The sequence below is a fragment of the Oncorhynchus nerka genome, unplaced genomic scaffold, assembly GCF_034236695.1.
Source record: "Oncorhynchus nerka isolate Pitt River unplaced genomic scaffold, Oner_Uvic_2.0 unplaced_scaffold_1895, whole genome shotgun sequence".
Lineage (NCBI taxonomy): Eukaryota > Metazoa > Chordata > Actinopteri > Salmoniformes > Salmonidae > Oncorhynchus > Oncorhynchus nerka.
The window spans coordinates 27,947-45,714 of record NW_027039430.1 but is presented as its reverse complement, the minus strand read 5'-3'; the positions used below and the strand labels follow the sequence as shown (position 1 = coordinate 45,714).

Sequence of the window (17,768 nt, the reverse complement as noted above, 5' to 3'; positions counted from 1 at the left end):
ACCAGTCCCTCCTGCAGCAAAGCACCCCCACATGATACTGTAACCCCCCGTGCTTCACGGTTGGGATGGTGTTCTTTGGCGTGAAACCTCCTCCTAACATGATGGTCATTATGGCCAAACAGTTTGATATTTTGTTTCATCAGAGCAGAAGATATTTCTTTAAAGTACAGTCTTTGTCCCCATGTGCAGTTGCAAACAGTCTGGCTTTCTTATGGCGGTTTTGGAGCAGTGGCTCCTTGTTGAGCGGCCTTTCAGGATATGTTGATATAGGACTCGTTTTAATGTGGATATAGATACTTTGTACATGTTTCCTCCAGCAATTTCACATGGTCCTTTGCTGCTGTTCTGGGATTGATTTTCACTTTTCGCAACAAAGTACGCTCATCTCTAGGAGACAGAACGCATCTCCTTCCTGAGCGGTATGATGGCTGTGTGGTCCCATGGTTTTTGTACTTGCATACTATTGCTTGTACAGATGAATGTCGCTTTGAGCGTTTGGAAAATACTCCCAAGGATGATCCAGACTTGTGGAGGCCTACAATTTCTTTTCTGAGGTCTTGGCTGATTTCTTTTGATTTTCCCATGATGTCAAGCAAAGAGGCACTGAGTTTGAAGCGAGGCCTTGAAATATATGCACAGGTACACCTCCAATTGACTAAAATGATGTAAATCAGAATCTTCTAAAGCCATGACATTTCCTGGAATTTTACAAGCTGTTTAAAGGCACAGTCAACTTAGTGTAGGTAAACTTCTGACCCACTGGAATTGTGATACAGTGAATTATAAGTGAAATAATCTGTTTGTAAACAATTGTTGGAAAAATTACTTGTCATGCACACAGATGTCCTAACCGACTTGCCAAAACTATAGTTTGTTAACAAGACATTTTGTGGACTGGTTGAAAAATGAGTTTTAATGACTCCAACCTAAGTGTACGTAAACTTCCGACTTCAACTGTACATAGTTGTACAGAGAACCATTATCAGCAATCATAACTTCTGCGTTCCAATGGAACATTGTTAGCTAATCCAATTGTATCATTTTAGAAGGCTAATTGATCATTAGAAAACCCTTTCTCAATTACGTTAGCACAGCTGAAAACTGTTCTGATTAAAGAAGCAATAAAACTGGCCTTTAGACTAGTTGGGTATCTGGAGCATCAGCATTTTTGGGTTCGATTATTCTGAAACTCGTCAGCCTATTCTAGTTCTGAGAAATTAAGGCTATTCCGTGTGAGAAATTGCCAAGAAACTGAAGATCTCGTACAACGCTGTGAACTACTCTACAGAACAGTGCAAACTGGCAATAACCAGAATAGAAAGAGGGGAGGCCCTGGTGCACAACTGAGCAAGAATACATTAGAGTGTCTAGTTTGAGAAATAGATGCCTCAACTGGCAGCTTCATTAAATAGTACCTGAAAAAACCTGTCTCAACGTCAAAAGTGAAGAGGCGACTCCGGGATGCTGGCATTCTAGGCAGAGTTGCAAAGAAAAAGCAATATCTGACTGGCCAATAAAAAAGATTAAGATGGGCAAAAGAACACAGACACTTGGCAAAAGAACACAGACACTGGACAGAGGAACTCTGCCGAGAAGGTCAGAATATTCCTTGGGTTTACACCAATCTTACTAATACTGCACTGATCACACTCAAACAGAAGAGGCTGATGCTTGCAATTCATTTTTATTGTAAAGTTGTATGATATGAAGCAGGAAGAATTAACATCCAAAGGCCCATTTAGGGCCATGGCAAACTGCCTATCACAGACCCTCTCCTCTTCCTCCATGATGTCCTCCAGCAGCTCATGAAAGCAATGCTGTCAATCCACATGGAAGCAGAACATAGAGTACTCCTGTAAAACAATTATTCCGTCAGGAATTAATCAAACAGACATTGAACAAATGGGATTCACAGTAATACATTAGTCTGAGAAATTTCAAACATGAGCCCCAGTTGTGGAGCCCCTATCCTCTCATCACAAGCCCAAGCACTTACCTCATCTGCTCTTCTGTGTTTTCCTCTTCCTGCCTCCCTCCCTTTCATCCTTTTCTATTGATGCTTCAACAGATAAAGAGACCTCATATGCCACAATCTGTTTCAGGAAAAAAAACATCCGAAAGCCCACTTGAGGTGAATAATCACATGAGATCAGGAATTGTAGTGTTTGAGTCGAAAGACATGACCTAAACATACTTCTATCAACACTAATACAGTTGTCTACAGAGAACAGGCTTTGATAGTAAACACTTACCTAATGTAGTCATCCAGCTGTGCTCCTCCAACCCTCCCATCCTTTCCAATTGATGCTTCAACAGATCTGTTTCTTTGGCTGCTCTTTTCATCTATCTCAGACTTGAACAGCCTTAGAAAGAGGACAAAAGGAAACCAAAGCAACTGTAAAAGAGAAGTAGAAGAGGCAGACTTCCTTTCTTTTTGATGTCTGTTGGTTATTTTTCCTGTGCTCTTGGTCTTCTCCTTTTCTGCTAATCCTTAGTTATTTAGATAGTTATTTTGGCCATATGTCCATCAGAAATCTAGTTCAATCTCCTCTCTATTACTCTTTTCACCTCTTTTCTCTGGGTCTCTGTTTATCTTGCCTCCCCCCTTGTGTTTTCCATAACTTTCTTTTGATCCACTCAGCTCTTCTTTACTGCTAATCTCATTGACCTTTTATCCCATGGTCCTTCCTGATTCTGTCCATCAGAACTTGAATTCTATATCTCCTACTTCCCTCCTGATAAACCACTCTGGTCTCTCTTCCTCCTCTCTCATGTTTCCTCCTCTTCACCCTCAGGCCTGGCTTCCTTATAATTTGTTCCTCCTTTTGCTTATTTTCTCGTTTTTTGTTTGTTTTTTCTCTTTAAAAAACCTCATTTGTTGTTGTTTATTTTCATCTATCAACATACCTAGGAGCATTGACTTGTACATTTCTTCTTTTGTCTGCTCCCTTTCTTTTGTCATCTACTCAAAAGTTGTCGATGCCTCGTCCGCCGCTTTCTTCTGCTTCTTCCTTGTTCTCCTCTTTGCAGACTGTGCGTGAGCGGTCTCTGGACGTTGCTCCCTCTCTTCCCTCCGCACAGAGGCGTCAGATGTAGACGCTGTGACCTCGTATGCCACCACCTGTTTTTCTCTCTGTGTCTGTCCTTTTTTTCTGACACAGCGCACGCCTTTTTCTCTTTCAATCTGTGCATTCCTCTCTTCTCTCTCATACAGTTTCTCCATCTCCATCTTGAACCTGGCCTCGTGATCTTTTATTCTTTGAAGCTCTGCTCTCTTCTTATCCTCGTCCCGTATCCTTGTCTGCCTTTTCTGTTCCTCCTTCTCTTGTTCCTGCTGTATCTTCAATCTCCTTTTCTGTTCCTCTTTCCTCCTCTTCTCTTCTTTCTCTCGTGCCTTTTGCTGCATCTCCAACACCTTCATTCTCTCCTTTTCCCTGTTCCTCTCCTCCTCCATCCTCTGTTTCTCCATCTTTTTCTCTTCCTCTGCCCTCTTTTTCTCTTCTTTTACACGGGCCTTTTGTTGCATCTCCTGCTGCTTTCTTTCTTTTTCTCTCTCTTTTTCTCTTGCTCTTGTTTCTTTTTCTCATGTTCAATCTTTAGTTTCATCTCTGCCTTCTCCCTTTTCCTTTCCTCCTCATTCAATTTCTTCTGCCTCTTTTCCCACTTTTTGAGCTCTTCGTCCCTGGCTTTTCCTTCCTCCTTTCAATCTTCATCATCTCTTCATTTCTCTTAGCCTCATACTTGAAATATTTGATCCTGTCTGCGTAGCTCATGGCATTAAGTTCTTCTATCCCTCGGCTTGCCATCATGGACATTGCATTGGCGGTTGCAAATCTACCTTCCCTTTTACCACTATCAATCTCCTTCCTGTCCCTCTTACTATAAGGATCCCTGTGTAGACATCTCTGCTGTTGTCCACTCATGCTCTCCTCACTTTCACTACTCCCCTCCTGACTTGTGTCCTCACTCACACTCTGAGACACATCATCCTCAGACGAGCACGAGGGAGTCACAGCATTCTCAGTGATGACGCGGAGCGCCTTGATGTAGTCAGCTTCTGTGTTCACTTTGTGAGCGAGCGGGCACAGCTCCTCGTAAATGGATTTCCATGTGAGTGACTCCTCACAAACGTCGTCAGGCAGGTATAGATCAGATGATTGCCTCTTGAGCACATTCACAACCTCTGCCAGGTCCTGTTGGGTGTCCCCCTGAGTGTCCTCTCGGGCGGCCACTGGCGTGGCCTCTGGGCTGGCCGGGCGCTCGGGGCTATGGCAGGGGAGCAGAAGGCCTCAGTGTCATCGTTCTTGTCATCGCTGTTTGCCATTTTCTTCAGAATCTCTTCCTTTCTCTTTTGGGCCATCCTCTCTTTCAGCTGTGCTTTATACATGCTTGCAATTTCTGCTCCTCTCCGTTGAACTTCCTCAGACAATTCCTCAGACGATGCAGTCTCTGGCCTCTTAACCTCATCCTTGACCTTTGCCTGGCCAGTCAATGGGGACCTGGGGTGGACCTGCGGATGGGTCTGTCTCATCCGGGCAGGAGGGCCGGAAGCCAGGAGGTGGGATGGGACAGAAAATCGGTGTGAAGCGTGTGGGTGTGACGTCTTGGACGGAGAATGAGGCCATTTATCAGGGGAGGTGCAGCTCTGTGTGTCCAGAGGGGGAAAGATTGAGTGTTTCTTAGGTGGGTCCTTCTGAGTGCCGGCAGCATGCTGGTCAGGCTCCGATTGGCTGTTGGCGAGGTACCTGTGGTGGTTGTACCAGGGAAAGCTGGCAGTGTTGGGGAGACGGGACAAATAATGGAGGAGGTGGAGCGCTGCTTGATCACCCCTTTATCCACCCCAATCTGTATGATGACAGACACACTTTTCTTACTTAATAACTTGATGGTTATTGTTATTACTATCTTAAAACAATTACATGTGTATGGGTAATAAATATCATAGAGAAAACATGTTTTATTACTGTATATTAGCCTATTAGGAAAATGGGAAGGTCCACACTTTTGGAATCATTCCAATTCAGAAATTCTTCCATCCCTTTACAACTTTATTCTAAGAATGCAGATCTTCCTCAGAATACTACCAGTGCAGATTCTATACCTTCTTAAGAATACTACCAGTGCAGAATGCAGACCTTCTTAATAATACTACCAGTGCAGAATTCTGACCTTCTTAATAATACTACCAGTGCAGAATGCAGACCTTCTTAATAATACTACCAGTGCAGAATGCAGACTTCTTAATAATACTACCAGTGCAGAATGCAGACCTTCTTAATAATACTACCATGCAGAATACTACCAATAATACTACAAGTGCAGAATGCAGACCTTCTTAATAATACTACCAGTGCAGAATGCAGACCTTCTTAATAATACTACCAGTGCAGAATGCAGACCTTCTTAATAATACTACCAGTGCAGAATGCAGACCTTCTTAATAATACTACCAGTGCAGAATGCAGACCTTCTTAATAATACTACCAGTGCAGAATGCACCTTCTTAATAATACTACCAGTGCAGAATGCAGACCTTCTTAATAATACTACCAGTGCAGAATGCAGACCTTCTTAATAATACTACAGTGCAGAATGCAGACCTTCTTAATAATACTACCAGTGCAGAATGCAGACCTTCTTAATAATACTACAAGTGCAGAATGCAGACCTTCTTAATAATACTACCAGTGCAGAATGCAGACCTTCTTAATAATACTACCAGTGCAGAATGCAGACCTTCTTAATAATACTACCAGTGCAGAATTCAGACCTTCCTCAGAATACTTCCAGTTTGCAGTTATTTTTCTTGCCTTCTTATTTCACTATTCTATCTATTTAGATCTCATTTCTGTGTATCAGGATTGGGAACATCTAAAGCAACTACATTACATCTACTTATATGAAAGTCTGATTAAAGAAAAGGGCTCTTGTTACCTCCTCCAAGAGTTGGTGCAGCCTAAATATTTCTCCATACAGCGCCTTAATCTCCCTCATGTTTCCTCGCTCAGTTCTCCATGTCTCTCTAGCCAATCTCCAATGGGCGAGGTCAAGGTCATGGATATCCTCCCGCATGCCTAGTTCAACCTGGGTTCCCTTCTCATTTAGCCTCTTCTTTTTCCTCTTCTTCTGGATAGAATCGGTGTTCTCCTTGTCCTGCCTACACACCTTTGGGGCAGTAGGGATATTGAGAATAGAACATGGTATATTTTATTTTACTCATTGGATTATTATGTGCCTTCCATTGTATTTCATTATTATAGAATATCAATAATGTTGACACTAGATCAAGCTGTAGTTTGTACAAAGTTTACACTGATTGGCCATACATGATTAGTCTGGACCACTTTAGTGGGTCGTAGATTTAGCCTGCAGATGGGACTTACATTAAGGCTTGGGAGTTGTGAGGAGTTGTGAGGCTGGTGTGTTCTGGGCCTGTGGAGTTCAGTAGTTCCTGTGCAGAAATCATCCTGTGCAGTCTGATTTGCCCATGGCTAGAAATGAAAATGATGACAAACATGCAGTCAGAAATGAGGTTATCATGGTCCAAGCTTGTTATTTTCAATCTTAGAAAAGCTCATAGGCCTATATGTCAAAGTGATCATTTTAATCATTTTAATTCACTGGAGTTTTGACTATGGGGGTGGTGAGAGAAAAGATATTCTAACCATTCTTATGATGAGCCTTGGAAAGGAGAACTTTCCCATAGTTCCTTCAATTACAGTAATCCTGAAAAAGATACAATATGGCTTAAAAATATGATTATATTATTCAAATCATCTAAATTAAATTGTGCCACAATGTAGGCCTTTTCACACTAAATCACAAGTGGTCACAACTACTTACCACCAAAATAACCATCCAAAATATAGCAATGATTTTGACCCTGAATTGAACTTGTAAGTGTTGCTGTAATATGACAGTAATGCTATGGCAAACCTTTTAGGCTGTCATCATACCAGAATACAATCATTTATGACATCACAATTGTGATGTAATGTGGTGCCATGGGAAGCCACACCCACCATGACAGACAACAAATCACCAGAGCCACACAGGCCTATTAACCAATTAATCCACTTCTATGTTTGAAATACAGTATATTTAGTACTAGTAAGCTCATAAACATAGTAAAAACCACACTGTAGCAATGTGTATAACTTCACAGCTACTGTTCATGATGCATCATGAGTGGCTGTCCTCTGATGGGACCCTATTCCCTACATAGTGTACAACTTTTGACCAGGGCTGATAATGTACTTTATAGGGTTGATTTGGGATGCACATAGGACTATGTAAAAAGTACCTTTGTTCGTCCTCATATTCAATTTTGCTTTGACATTAACTGATTTTTACAAAGTGAAAATTATGGGACAACAAGAAAGACATGTATTCATAAGAAAAACTGTATGTGTTGTAAATTCAATGTAGATTCCAGTTTCAAATGGTAGACATTGTAACTCTTCAGGATGTGGCAGAGTATGAAAACCTTTGCACTGTCTCTGATGCAGGTGTTTTTTTCTCCCACTCATTATGACATCACTGTGACATCATATGGTGGACATTTTCCCTGAGTTTGGCATCTCCGGGGATAATATGCTGTGTGCACACCACTTTCACACATATGCACTAGTGCAATCATTGTAGTTCCTCTTGCATGAATGTATAATTGCAACATTACATCATTTTTACAATTGTGTGTCTTCCTATGGGACTCCTAATCACGCGCCGAATGTGACACAGCCTGGATTCAAACCAGGGACTGTAGTGACGCCTCTTGCACGGAGATGCAGTGCTTCAGACGGCTGCACCACTCGGAAGGCCAATATAAACGCATCTTCAAAGAATTTACTGAGTTACAGTCCATATATAGGCCAATTGAAATGAATTAATTAGTCCCTAATCTATGGATTTCACATGACTGTACAGGGGTGCATCCATTGGGTGGGCCTTGGAGGGCTCACCCACTTGCAGCCAGGCCCAGCCAATCAGAATGAGTTTGTCCCCACAAAAAGGCATTATTATATGCAAATACTTGTCAGCCTCCCTCCCAGCGTGGCTACAAATTCTCTAAAAGGATGTTCGAGGCACCTTATGGTAGAAAAAATTTTAAAATATTTTTTATTTCATCTCATGAAACATGGGACCAACACTTTACATGTTGTGTGTATATTTTTGTTCAGTGTACATTTCCAAGGCAACAAATCCTCTAAAACTAACCTTCTCTGGGGTAGGCTAACTCTGAGCTTTCTCATATATCCTGAATGAATTGTCTGATTTGCGAGTTAAGGACCAATGAAATCAGATTGATAGGAGTGGGGAAAAAGGGGCTTGTGTATTGATAAGCACCTCAAAATAAGTTAACAATAGGTAATAAAATATGTCACTTTTGCCCATAAGATGGCTCTAATTTTGACTATTTTCAAATAGCCTGATGAAATTTACAATAACTTTTCTAGAGTAAAGACGTCCCCATATATAGGTTCAGTTTGCTCCAAGCAGAACTGGGCTAGGCGATGCAAACTTCTGTGCTCACACTCCCTAAAGACCTTCGCTTGAAAAACTAGAAGAAAGAGCCAATATTACTGTTTGTCTATTTTGAGCCACTGTAGTAACAATATAGCCAGAAACACTTCCTCAAAATAGATACATCAAGAAATCTATATTGAATTCTTTACGTTTTTGCAGAGGAGGTCTTAGTCGCGCAATTAAACATCATTTTTTTGCAGTAATTCTCAAGTGGATGATAGCAAACACTTCATTGAAGAATCCCGTCCATTGTTCCCACCCCTACTGTAAACCAATCACTGATGAAGGGGTGTAGACTTTGACTACTAAACTTCCACTTGCCTCAACAAAAAAACTGGTGCACGCGAACAGTTGAAAATAACCTACCGAACACCAAAATGAACAAAAACTTCACAAAATGTATAAGCTTAAAGTGTTTTGACTGGGAAGCATGTGACAGCCTTTTACGGAAGGTGGACGAGCAAAATCCACCATCGTAGTACGGATGAAGCCTGAGCTGGAATGTGAAGCTGGCTAGATTTAAAAAAAAACCTGGGTAGATCTAGCTTGCTTCTTGGTATACCACTCTGGGAAAAACTTGGACTTACGACATGGGCTCTATGCTACATTATGGACAGTACTGTTCACTACTCTATACTATGGATGCACATTACCACTGTCAATAATGCACTATACATGAACACTAACACTGTCTACACGGTTTCCCACAGCAGATATTTATTTTCTGTCAATGGGGAGCCCACCATCATAGCCAAGATCCACAATAAGATATCAGAGATGGGCCAGAGAACACACAGGATTGAACTAAACATCCAGAAAGTCTGACCGCTCTACAACTGTGGCTGTATGACATGCCGTACTCTTTTGAACAGACGGCATCAGATACATGGCCTACACATACTAAGACAGAGGAGCGCTGTTCTGCTGTCTCAGATGCTTTATCTGAGGTTGATGTGTCTTTATGTCAATAGTGTGCAACTGCAGCCCACATTTCGGGGTGTCTCTGCATGAGGGCATTCCTGCATCTGCTACATTATGCACAGTACTGTTCACTATATACTATGGATGCACATTAACACTGTCTATAATGCACAATCTGTTGTTGAGGTTGATGACTTAAAAACAAGTGCTCCCAACTGCATCTGTTCTGGTGACACAGGAGTTTGAAGTGGAGGGAGTACAGGGCTTAGCATGTCCCGCAAGGCGGCTAAAAAAAATTTTTGACTTGGAAAAGTTGAATATTTTCAGGAGTCAGGTAATTGTTTAAGGGAGGAGGATTGGAGGGAAAGAAAGATGAGGTTGAAAAGACTGAGGGAGGCAGAGGATGGGTTTGTATCTGTTGAAGATAGTAATGACAAGGGAGAGGGAATGTCGAGGAAGATTGGTATCAAGTTGAAACAAAGTGGGCCAGACACCAGTTTGAGTTCTGGAGGTGAAATGGAAGGGGCAGAAGGTATTGTGAGGAGCTTGGAGCCCAAGCCTTCCATTGATGGGCATGGCTATGATAAAGATATGATTGGTTCAGTGGGAGTAAGCTTTTTGAAGAAGGTGGAACCAGGCCTTTTGTCTGATCCATGGTCGGTTTCAAGTTGGTTGGAAAAGATGGTGGGTGCCATTGAGTCGGTGAAGGTAACCCTGAGTGGAGGTGTCTGGTGCGAGAGAGGCAGTGTAGAAAAGGCCCATGGAGTTGGTGGAATAATCCTTTAATTCATTGCCATTTACTCAGCTGGGCCAGGGGCGCTTTAATTAGGTCAGGTGGAAATGTCCGACAGATCTCAACTCCATAAAAGGAGGAAATTGCCATCGCCTGATCTCGCTGCTTTCTCTTCCTTAACTCCATCTCATCCAGAAGTTCTGTGCGTCCATGAATCCACACTACTCAGTAAATATACCACTTTATGGTTAAAGGAATTCCTGCCTCAGTCTCATCCATTCCTCTGTCACCTGACACGTGACCACCTGTTCACCTTCACTGTCAGTCATCCTACCTGTCCAGCTACCCACACAGATTCCACTAATCTTTCAATGGTCCTTCGAGCCGGATGATGACTGAACCAAAGACAGGTGAAAAGGAAATGAAGGCGGAGAGGGAAGAATTGTCTCCACTGGAAGGAAGAAGAGAGGAGGAGAGAGCAGCTGAGGGAAAGGTCTTGGAACAAAGGAAATATCCAGGAGCTAAGCCTAAAGCAACAAATGCTTCATCCTCAACTACCAGCAGCACCAGAAGAACCAGGCAAGCACCTGGTTATCTTAAGGATTATGTGGTCGAGGTTCCGACATCAAAGGGCAAGCCCACCAGAGCTCAAAGAGTTGATGGATCAACTATACGTTTCAGCCATCAACCATCCCCTCTGAGCCAAGGACCGGAAACTGCTTTGGAGCAGGAAAGTGGTCTACGTGAAGAACCTATGGAGGAGGTAACTCCCACTGCACAGGTCGACCAGCTTCCAGAGGCAGGCTCCGCTCACCCCTTAACTAATGGGAAATCGTCGAAGCACTCTAGACGGAGTGGGAGTTCGACCAGTGGATACCCCTTTGGAAGTGGCCATGGCTGTTATGCAGGTGAGTGAGGACCCAAAAGCGGTTTAACAGAAACAGAGTCCTTTAATGTCAAAACACAGGGAAGACATAGATCCTCTTCAGATGTATTGAATGGCAAAATAGACAACCCGCAGAGAGGGCGACAAATAAATCATAAAGTCCTTCTGATATTACAGAAGAGTCCCCTTCTTAGCAGCAGAGGAGAATAGCAGGGTTAGCGGCGACAGACTGCTGGTCTCTCTGGGTAGGCGCGGGTTGTAGAGGACAGAGGTACCTGATCACACGTAGCATCAGAAGAACAGGCAGATTCCGACAGGACGAGACAAGGGTGAAGCAAACGAGACGATAGTTTGGTTCTGGCATGAGAAACTCAAACGAGAATCTGACAAAGACAGAAGCAGGAACAGAGAGAGAAATAGAGAACTAATCAGAGGGAAAAAAGGGAACAGGTGGGAAAAGGGTGAACGAGGTAGTTAGAGAAGATGAGGAACAGCTGGGGGAAGGAAAGGAAGAGAAGGTAACCTAATACGACCAGCAGGGGGAAACGGAGTGAAGAGAAAGAACAGGAACAAGACATAACATGACAATACATGACAATGGCAGCAGCCATTCACTAGCCCTCAGCGATTCACAGACCGCTGTCCTACAAGAGAGGATGAAACTATTAGCTTTGGAGGAAATTGAGCGTCAGATTGAGGAGGAACGACAGGCTGACGAACGATGTCACCAATTGGATGTGCAGGCCCGTAGAGCTCTACAGGAAAGGGAATTCATTGCCAAGGACCTGGCACAGCAGCGACGGCACCGTCAAGCCAGAAGGGAATTAGAGGAGGCACGGATGGTCTCATCCTTCCTGGAGAGGAACGAACAGGAGTTGACCTGACCACCCCTCCACATGGACCTGAACTGTCTGCCTTTCTTTCCCAATCTGACCCTCTGGTACAGCATGGCACACAGTCCCCGGACGCTCCGGGGTCAACAGCCAACACGGAACACGGGAGACAGGTCGCTCCGCCAACGCCCTCTATGCCAGTAACACAAGTTAGCATTCCTCCATCTGGACAAAGCATCACTCCTTCGACCTTTCCGCCAATTACCAACCAAGGTAAATCGTTCCTTTCGTCCAGGGCCAGGCCAGTCCTCAAACAACAGGTCGGAGGGCTCTCGCCCAATTCCGGCTGCCACAAATGGAGGGTCTGGGACAGTAGGGGACAGGCCCAATGAGGCCACAGTGGGCTCATCAGAAGTCCCGGGTTTATCCTTCACGCAATCAGAAGAGGGAGCCAACATTATGAAACTTCTAGTAGCCTCAGCCTATGGAATTCCCAGACCCAAACTGCCATACTTTGAAAATGGAAAGGAGAGTGAATTTGTCCTTTTGGAAATGGCATTGGAGAGCCTACTGGGTATTCACAGTCATCTGTCAGAACGCTACAAATACCAAGTACTAATGGATCATTTGCGGTTTCCCAGTGCATACAGGCTGGCCCAATCCTTTATGCACTCCGCAACACCATACACTGCAGCTCTCCAGGCCCTGAAGGCGAGATATGGTGAGCCACGTCAGCTGGTCCAGAATGAACTAAACAACATCCTGAACACGTCTCCAATTAAAATGGGAGACCATGCTGCCTTCCAAGAATTCTCCCTGGCTGTCCAATCCCTGACCTCGATGCTCCAATCCGTTGAAGGAGAAGACGGGAATGAGCTTAAATGTGGCTCCCACGTGGACAGGCTTCTTAGCAAACTTCCAGTGTACCTCAGAGACAGTTTCATTGAACATTGTTTGAATAAGGGCATCCTGAAAGAGGGCTCGAGAAGCACCTATGCTCTCAGAGACCTGGCCGCATGGTTGGAGGTGAAGGCAAAGGCGAAGAGCATCGCTCACCAGGCCACAATCTCAGCCATAGCCGCCGGGGGAAGGAAGGAGTTTGAACGCCAGGAGGGACAGAAAAGGCCAAATCCCACTACCATGTACTTAAATAGTGAGGCCGGGGAGGAACCTGGGAAGAAGACCCCTCTCAAGAACATCAAATTCCAGCCTTACTGCCCATATTGCAATAGTAAGGGGCACTTCCTTGGCTCATGCCCCAGAGTAAAAAAGCTCACTCAAACTCAATTGAAGGCCTGGATCACTTCAGGCGAGCGATGCTACAAGTGTGCCCGTAGCCATAAGGTGGAGACCTGCACATTGAGGAAACCCTGCAACCGCTGTAAAGAAATCCATCTCACCGTGTTGCATGATCTAATTCCCCAAGCAAAGAAGGAGCAGAGTATGCTCATGGTAGGAGCTGCAAAGGAGCTGTATCTCGACCAGCAGAACCGGTCTCCAAGGGTCATGTTGAAGGTGGTCAAGGTCACTCTGCAAAGTGAAGGGAGAAGCATAGATACATTCGCCGTTCTAGATGATGGGTCAGAAAGAACAATCATTCTCACAGCGGCCACCCGTCAGCTTAACCTGGAAGGGACCCCCGAGACCCTTAATCTCAGAACGGTGCAACATGATGTTATCCAAATGAAAGGCTCTGCTGTAACCTTTAGCATTTCACCTTCAGGAAACAGGGACGTGGCCTATAACATCACCAATGCCTTCACGGCAGATGGCTTGAATCTCGCAGAGCACTCCTGCCACGGTAAGTGTTCTACAGAAACAATATCCTCATCTACGAGGATTGCCTCTTCCTAACCTGGCCAGAGTAGCGCCACTTATCCTGATTGGGTCAGACCACCCACATCTCGTCACCCCGACTGAGCCCATACGAGCTGGACCAGAAGGAGGTCCATACATCCTTGGGTTGGGCTGTGCAAGGTCCATCCCATCTACTTCTCTCCACCCAAGCTGTACAGTCACAGCAAGTCCTCTTCACCAGAAGCAATCCAGAAGCAGCCACTGACCTCCTTCGGAATGTTGAGATGCTCTGGAAGATGGACACCTTCTCCAACCAGAAGATACAGGAGGTCACTCGCTCGAAACATGACTCCTATGCATTAGACCTCCTGGAGAAGAGCACCACCACCACTGAAATGGATGGCGTTCGCAGGTATGCAACCCCACTGCTACGGGTGCCCAACCATCCTCCTCTGGCAACCACGACACGGGCTGTACTCCCACTACTGCGTGGAACGGAGCGACGCCTGGTGAAGAATCCTGAGCTTGCAGAAGTTCATAACCGAGAGATTCATAACCTTGTGAAGGCAGGCTACGTCACTGAAGTGACAGCTCATGAAGAGGGAAACGCACTCCGTGAATCCTGGTATCTCCCTCACCATGTTATCCAGCAACATGGTGGGAAGTATAGACTTGTCTTCAACTGTTCATTCCAAGCAGCTGGTCAAAGCCTGAATGACTGTCTACTCCCGGACCAACCTTAGGTCCTTCCTTGCTCGGTGTCCTTCTCCGGTTCCGGCAGCACTCTACAGCCACCAGTGGAGACATCAAAGCCATGTTTCATCAGATTCGTTTACTGCCTTCCGACACCACACTGCTCCGGTTCATATGGCGAGATATGGAACGAGATGCAGAGCCCACAATCTATGAATGGCAGGTACTCCCATTTGGCACCACCTGCAGTCCTTGCTGTGCCATATACGCTCTGCAGAGACACGCACGGGAGCATCCAGACTGTGACCCAGAAGTATTGGATTCAGTGGAAAATGCCTTCTATGTGGATAACTGCTTACAGAGCATCCCATCCACGGCTGAAGCGAAATCACTCCTTGATAAAGTACGGAATCTCCTGTCCAAAGGGGGATTTGAGGTCCGACAGTGGGCTAGTAACAGAGCGGAGGTTATCCAGCACCTCCCGCCACAAGCTAGGTCCAGTAGCAGTGAACTATGGCTAACGCAGTCTGGTGCTAACCCAGAAGAGCCCACTCTAGGACTGAGGTGGAGCTGCATACCGGATACCCTGGGGTATAAGCACCGCTCATCCCCGAGTAAAGAAACCCCCACTCTGCGCACCATCTATCGGACCCTGGCCAGTCAATACGATCCCCTTGGGTATATCCTGCCATACACAACACGGGCCAAAGTCTTAGTCCAGGACCTGTGGCAGACCAAGAGGGACTGGGATGAACCAATCCACCCGGCTGACCTAGTGGAACGATGGATCTGTTGGGAAACTGAGTTAACGGAGCTCTCTGATGTCCAAATGCCAAGATGTTATGTACCATCCTGTGCTGACCAACTGGGATCATGCCTGGAACTGCATGTGTTCTGTGACGCTTCGGAGCGAGCTTATGGGGCTGTTTCCTATCTTAGAGTGGAGGATAAGGCAGGCCACACCCATGTCTCCTTTGTCATGGCCAGGTCCAGGGTCGCACCCAAGAAGCAGTTGTCAATGCCTAGGCTGGAACTCAGTGCTGCCCTTTCCGGAGCCCAGTTGGCCTCTACCTTGCGAGCCGAGCTCACCTTGCCAATCCAAAGGGTCATCTACTGGAGTGATTCGACCACTGTATTGACCTGGCTCAAGTCGGAGTCCTGCAGGTATAAGGTGTTCGTCGGAACTCGCATTGCGGAAATCCAAGACCTAACAGAAGTCCAGGACTGGAGGTATGTTGATAGCATAAACAATCCTGCTGATGACGTTACTAGAGGTAAAACCCTTAAGGAATTGGCTAAACCCCATCGCTGGAGCTTGGGAACACCATTCTTGTCCCAACCAGAGAAAGAGTGGCCGACAGCCCCCAGGCGTGCGCCCCTCCGCAACCAACTGAAGCTCATGAGTTAAGAAAGTCCGCCCAATGCTACAGCATTTCTACGGAACCAACAACGGCTCTCCCTGACCTAACACAATCCCAAACACTGCCGGATCTGATCACCGCCACAAACCAGACCTCAGATGGGGTGGCTTCTATACCTACCTCCCTCGCGGCAGAGACACTACTCCTCCAGCAAGCACAAGCAGTTAGCTTCCCTGAGGAGTTAAAAGCTCTGAAAGCCGGTAGGGAAGTGGCTAAGGACAGCAGTCTTCTCTCTCTTGCCCCAGAATATGATCCAATCCTTGGAGTGATCAGAGTCGGAGGGAGGCTGCGCCAAGCAGAGGTTTTGGACCCAGATGCTATCCACCCAATTATCCTTGACTCCAGACACCCTCTTATACCAGGCTCCTCATCAAGAGTTATGATGAGCGGCTTCTCCACCCAGGTCCAGAGAGGGTCTATGGGGAGATGAGGCGGAAGTACTGGATAATTGGAGGACGAGGAGTCATTCGTAAGCACCAATATGCCTGCGTAGAATGTCAGAGATGGCGGGCCGGAGCTACGGTGCCCAAAATGGCAGATTTACCCCCTTCTCGCTTGCGCTTCCTTAAACCACCCTTCTGGTCAACAGGAGTAGATTGCTTTGGCCCCTTGATGATCAAGTTAGGTCGTCGTGTGGAAAAGCGCTGGGGCATTCTATTCAAGTGTTTGACAACCAGATGTGTCCACCTGGACCTACTGGAGAGTTTGGATACTGAAGCCTTCCTCATGGCCCTACGGCGGTTTATCTCCCGACGGGGGAAACCCTACGAGATCCTGGCTGACAGAGGTACGAACTTCAAGGCAGGAGAAGCCAGGTTGGAGGAAGCCTTCCAAGCCATGGAACCCAGCCTCCAGGATCAGCTGATGGACCAACAAATCTCATTTAAATTTAACCCTCCAGGCGCTCCTCATTTTGGAGGAACATGGGAGCGAGAGATCAAATCTGTAAAAACGGCCTTACGAGTCGTCCTGGGGGACCAAACTGTCACTGAAACTGTCTTGAGGACCGTCCTGATAGAGGTGGAAGGGATGCTGAACTCCAAACCCTTGGGATATCTCTCTGCAGACATCGCTGACCCCGATCCGGTTACACCGAATATGCTCTTGATGGGACGCCGAGATGCGTCACTTCCTCAAGCCATGTATGCTGATACCAACCTCGTAGGCAGACGCCGGTGGCGACACAGCCAAATCTTAGCTGACCATTTTTGGGCCCGATTCATTCGGGATTACCTACCAAGTCTACAGCACAGAGGGAAATGGCGGAGAGAAATGGCCAGCCTGGAAACTGGCCAAGTAGTAATGATGGTGGACCCTCAGCTGCCTCGAGCCTCCTGGCCGGTGGGCCGTATAACTAAGACCATGCCTGGGATCGATGGTTGTGTTAGATCAGTGGAGATCCAGGTGAAGAACCGGACATATATCCGGCCAGTTGCCCGACTGATTCCTCTCCCTGAGATGACAGAGGACGGGGAGCAATGAGCCTTTTTTGAGGAGTGTGGAATTTAACAAATTTCCGGGGTGGCTGTAGAAAAGGCCCATGGAGTTGGTGGAATAATCCTTTAATTCATTGCCATTTACTCAGCTGGGCCAGGGCGCTTTAATTAGGTCAGGTGGAAATGTCCGACAGATCTCAACTCCATAAAAGGAGGAAATTGCCATCGTCTGATCTCGCTGCTTTCTCTTCCTTAACTCCATCTCATCCAGAAGTTCTGTGCGTCCATGAATCCACACTACTCAGTAAATATACCACTTTATGGTTAAAGGAATTCCTGCCTCAGTCTCATCCATTCCTCGGTCACCTGACACACCTGTTCACCTTCACTGTCAGTCATCCTACCTGTCCAGCTACCCACACAGATTCCACTAATCTTTCAGGCAGGTTGAGGTGGCCAGGGTCATTGTAGTGAAAAATATGTTGTATGCAGAGGAAGTGAAGAAGGTAGTGGAGGTGGATC

General features: G+C 45.8%; 1 pseudogene; it reads right to left on the bottom strand.

The window, feature by feature from the left end:
• Positions 1 to 1,774: 1,774 nt before the first annotated feature.
• Positions 1,775 to 6,165, bottom strand: LOC135567641 (golgin subfamily A member 6-like protein 22; annotated as a pseudogene).
• Between the last annotated feature and the right edge of the window lie 11,603 nt (positions 6,166 to 17,768).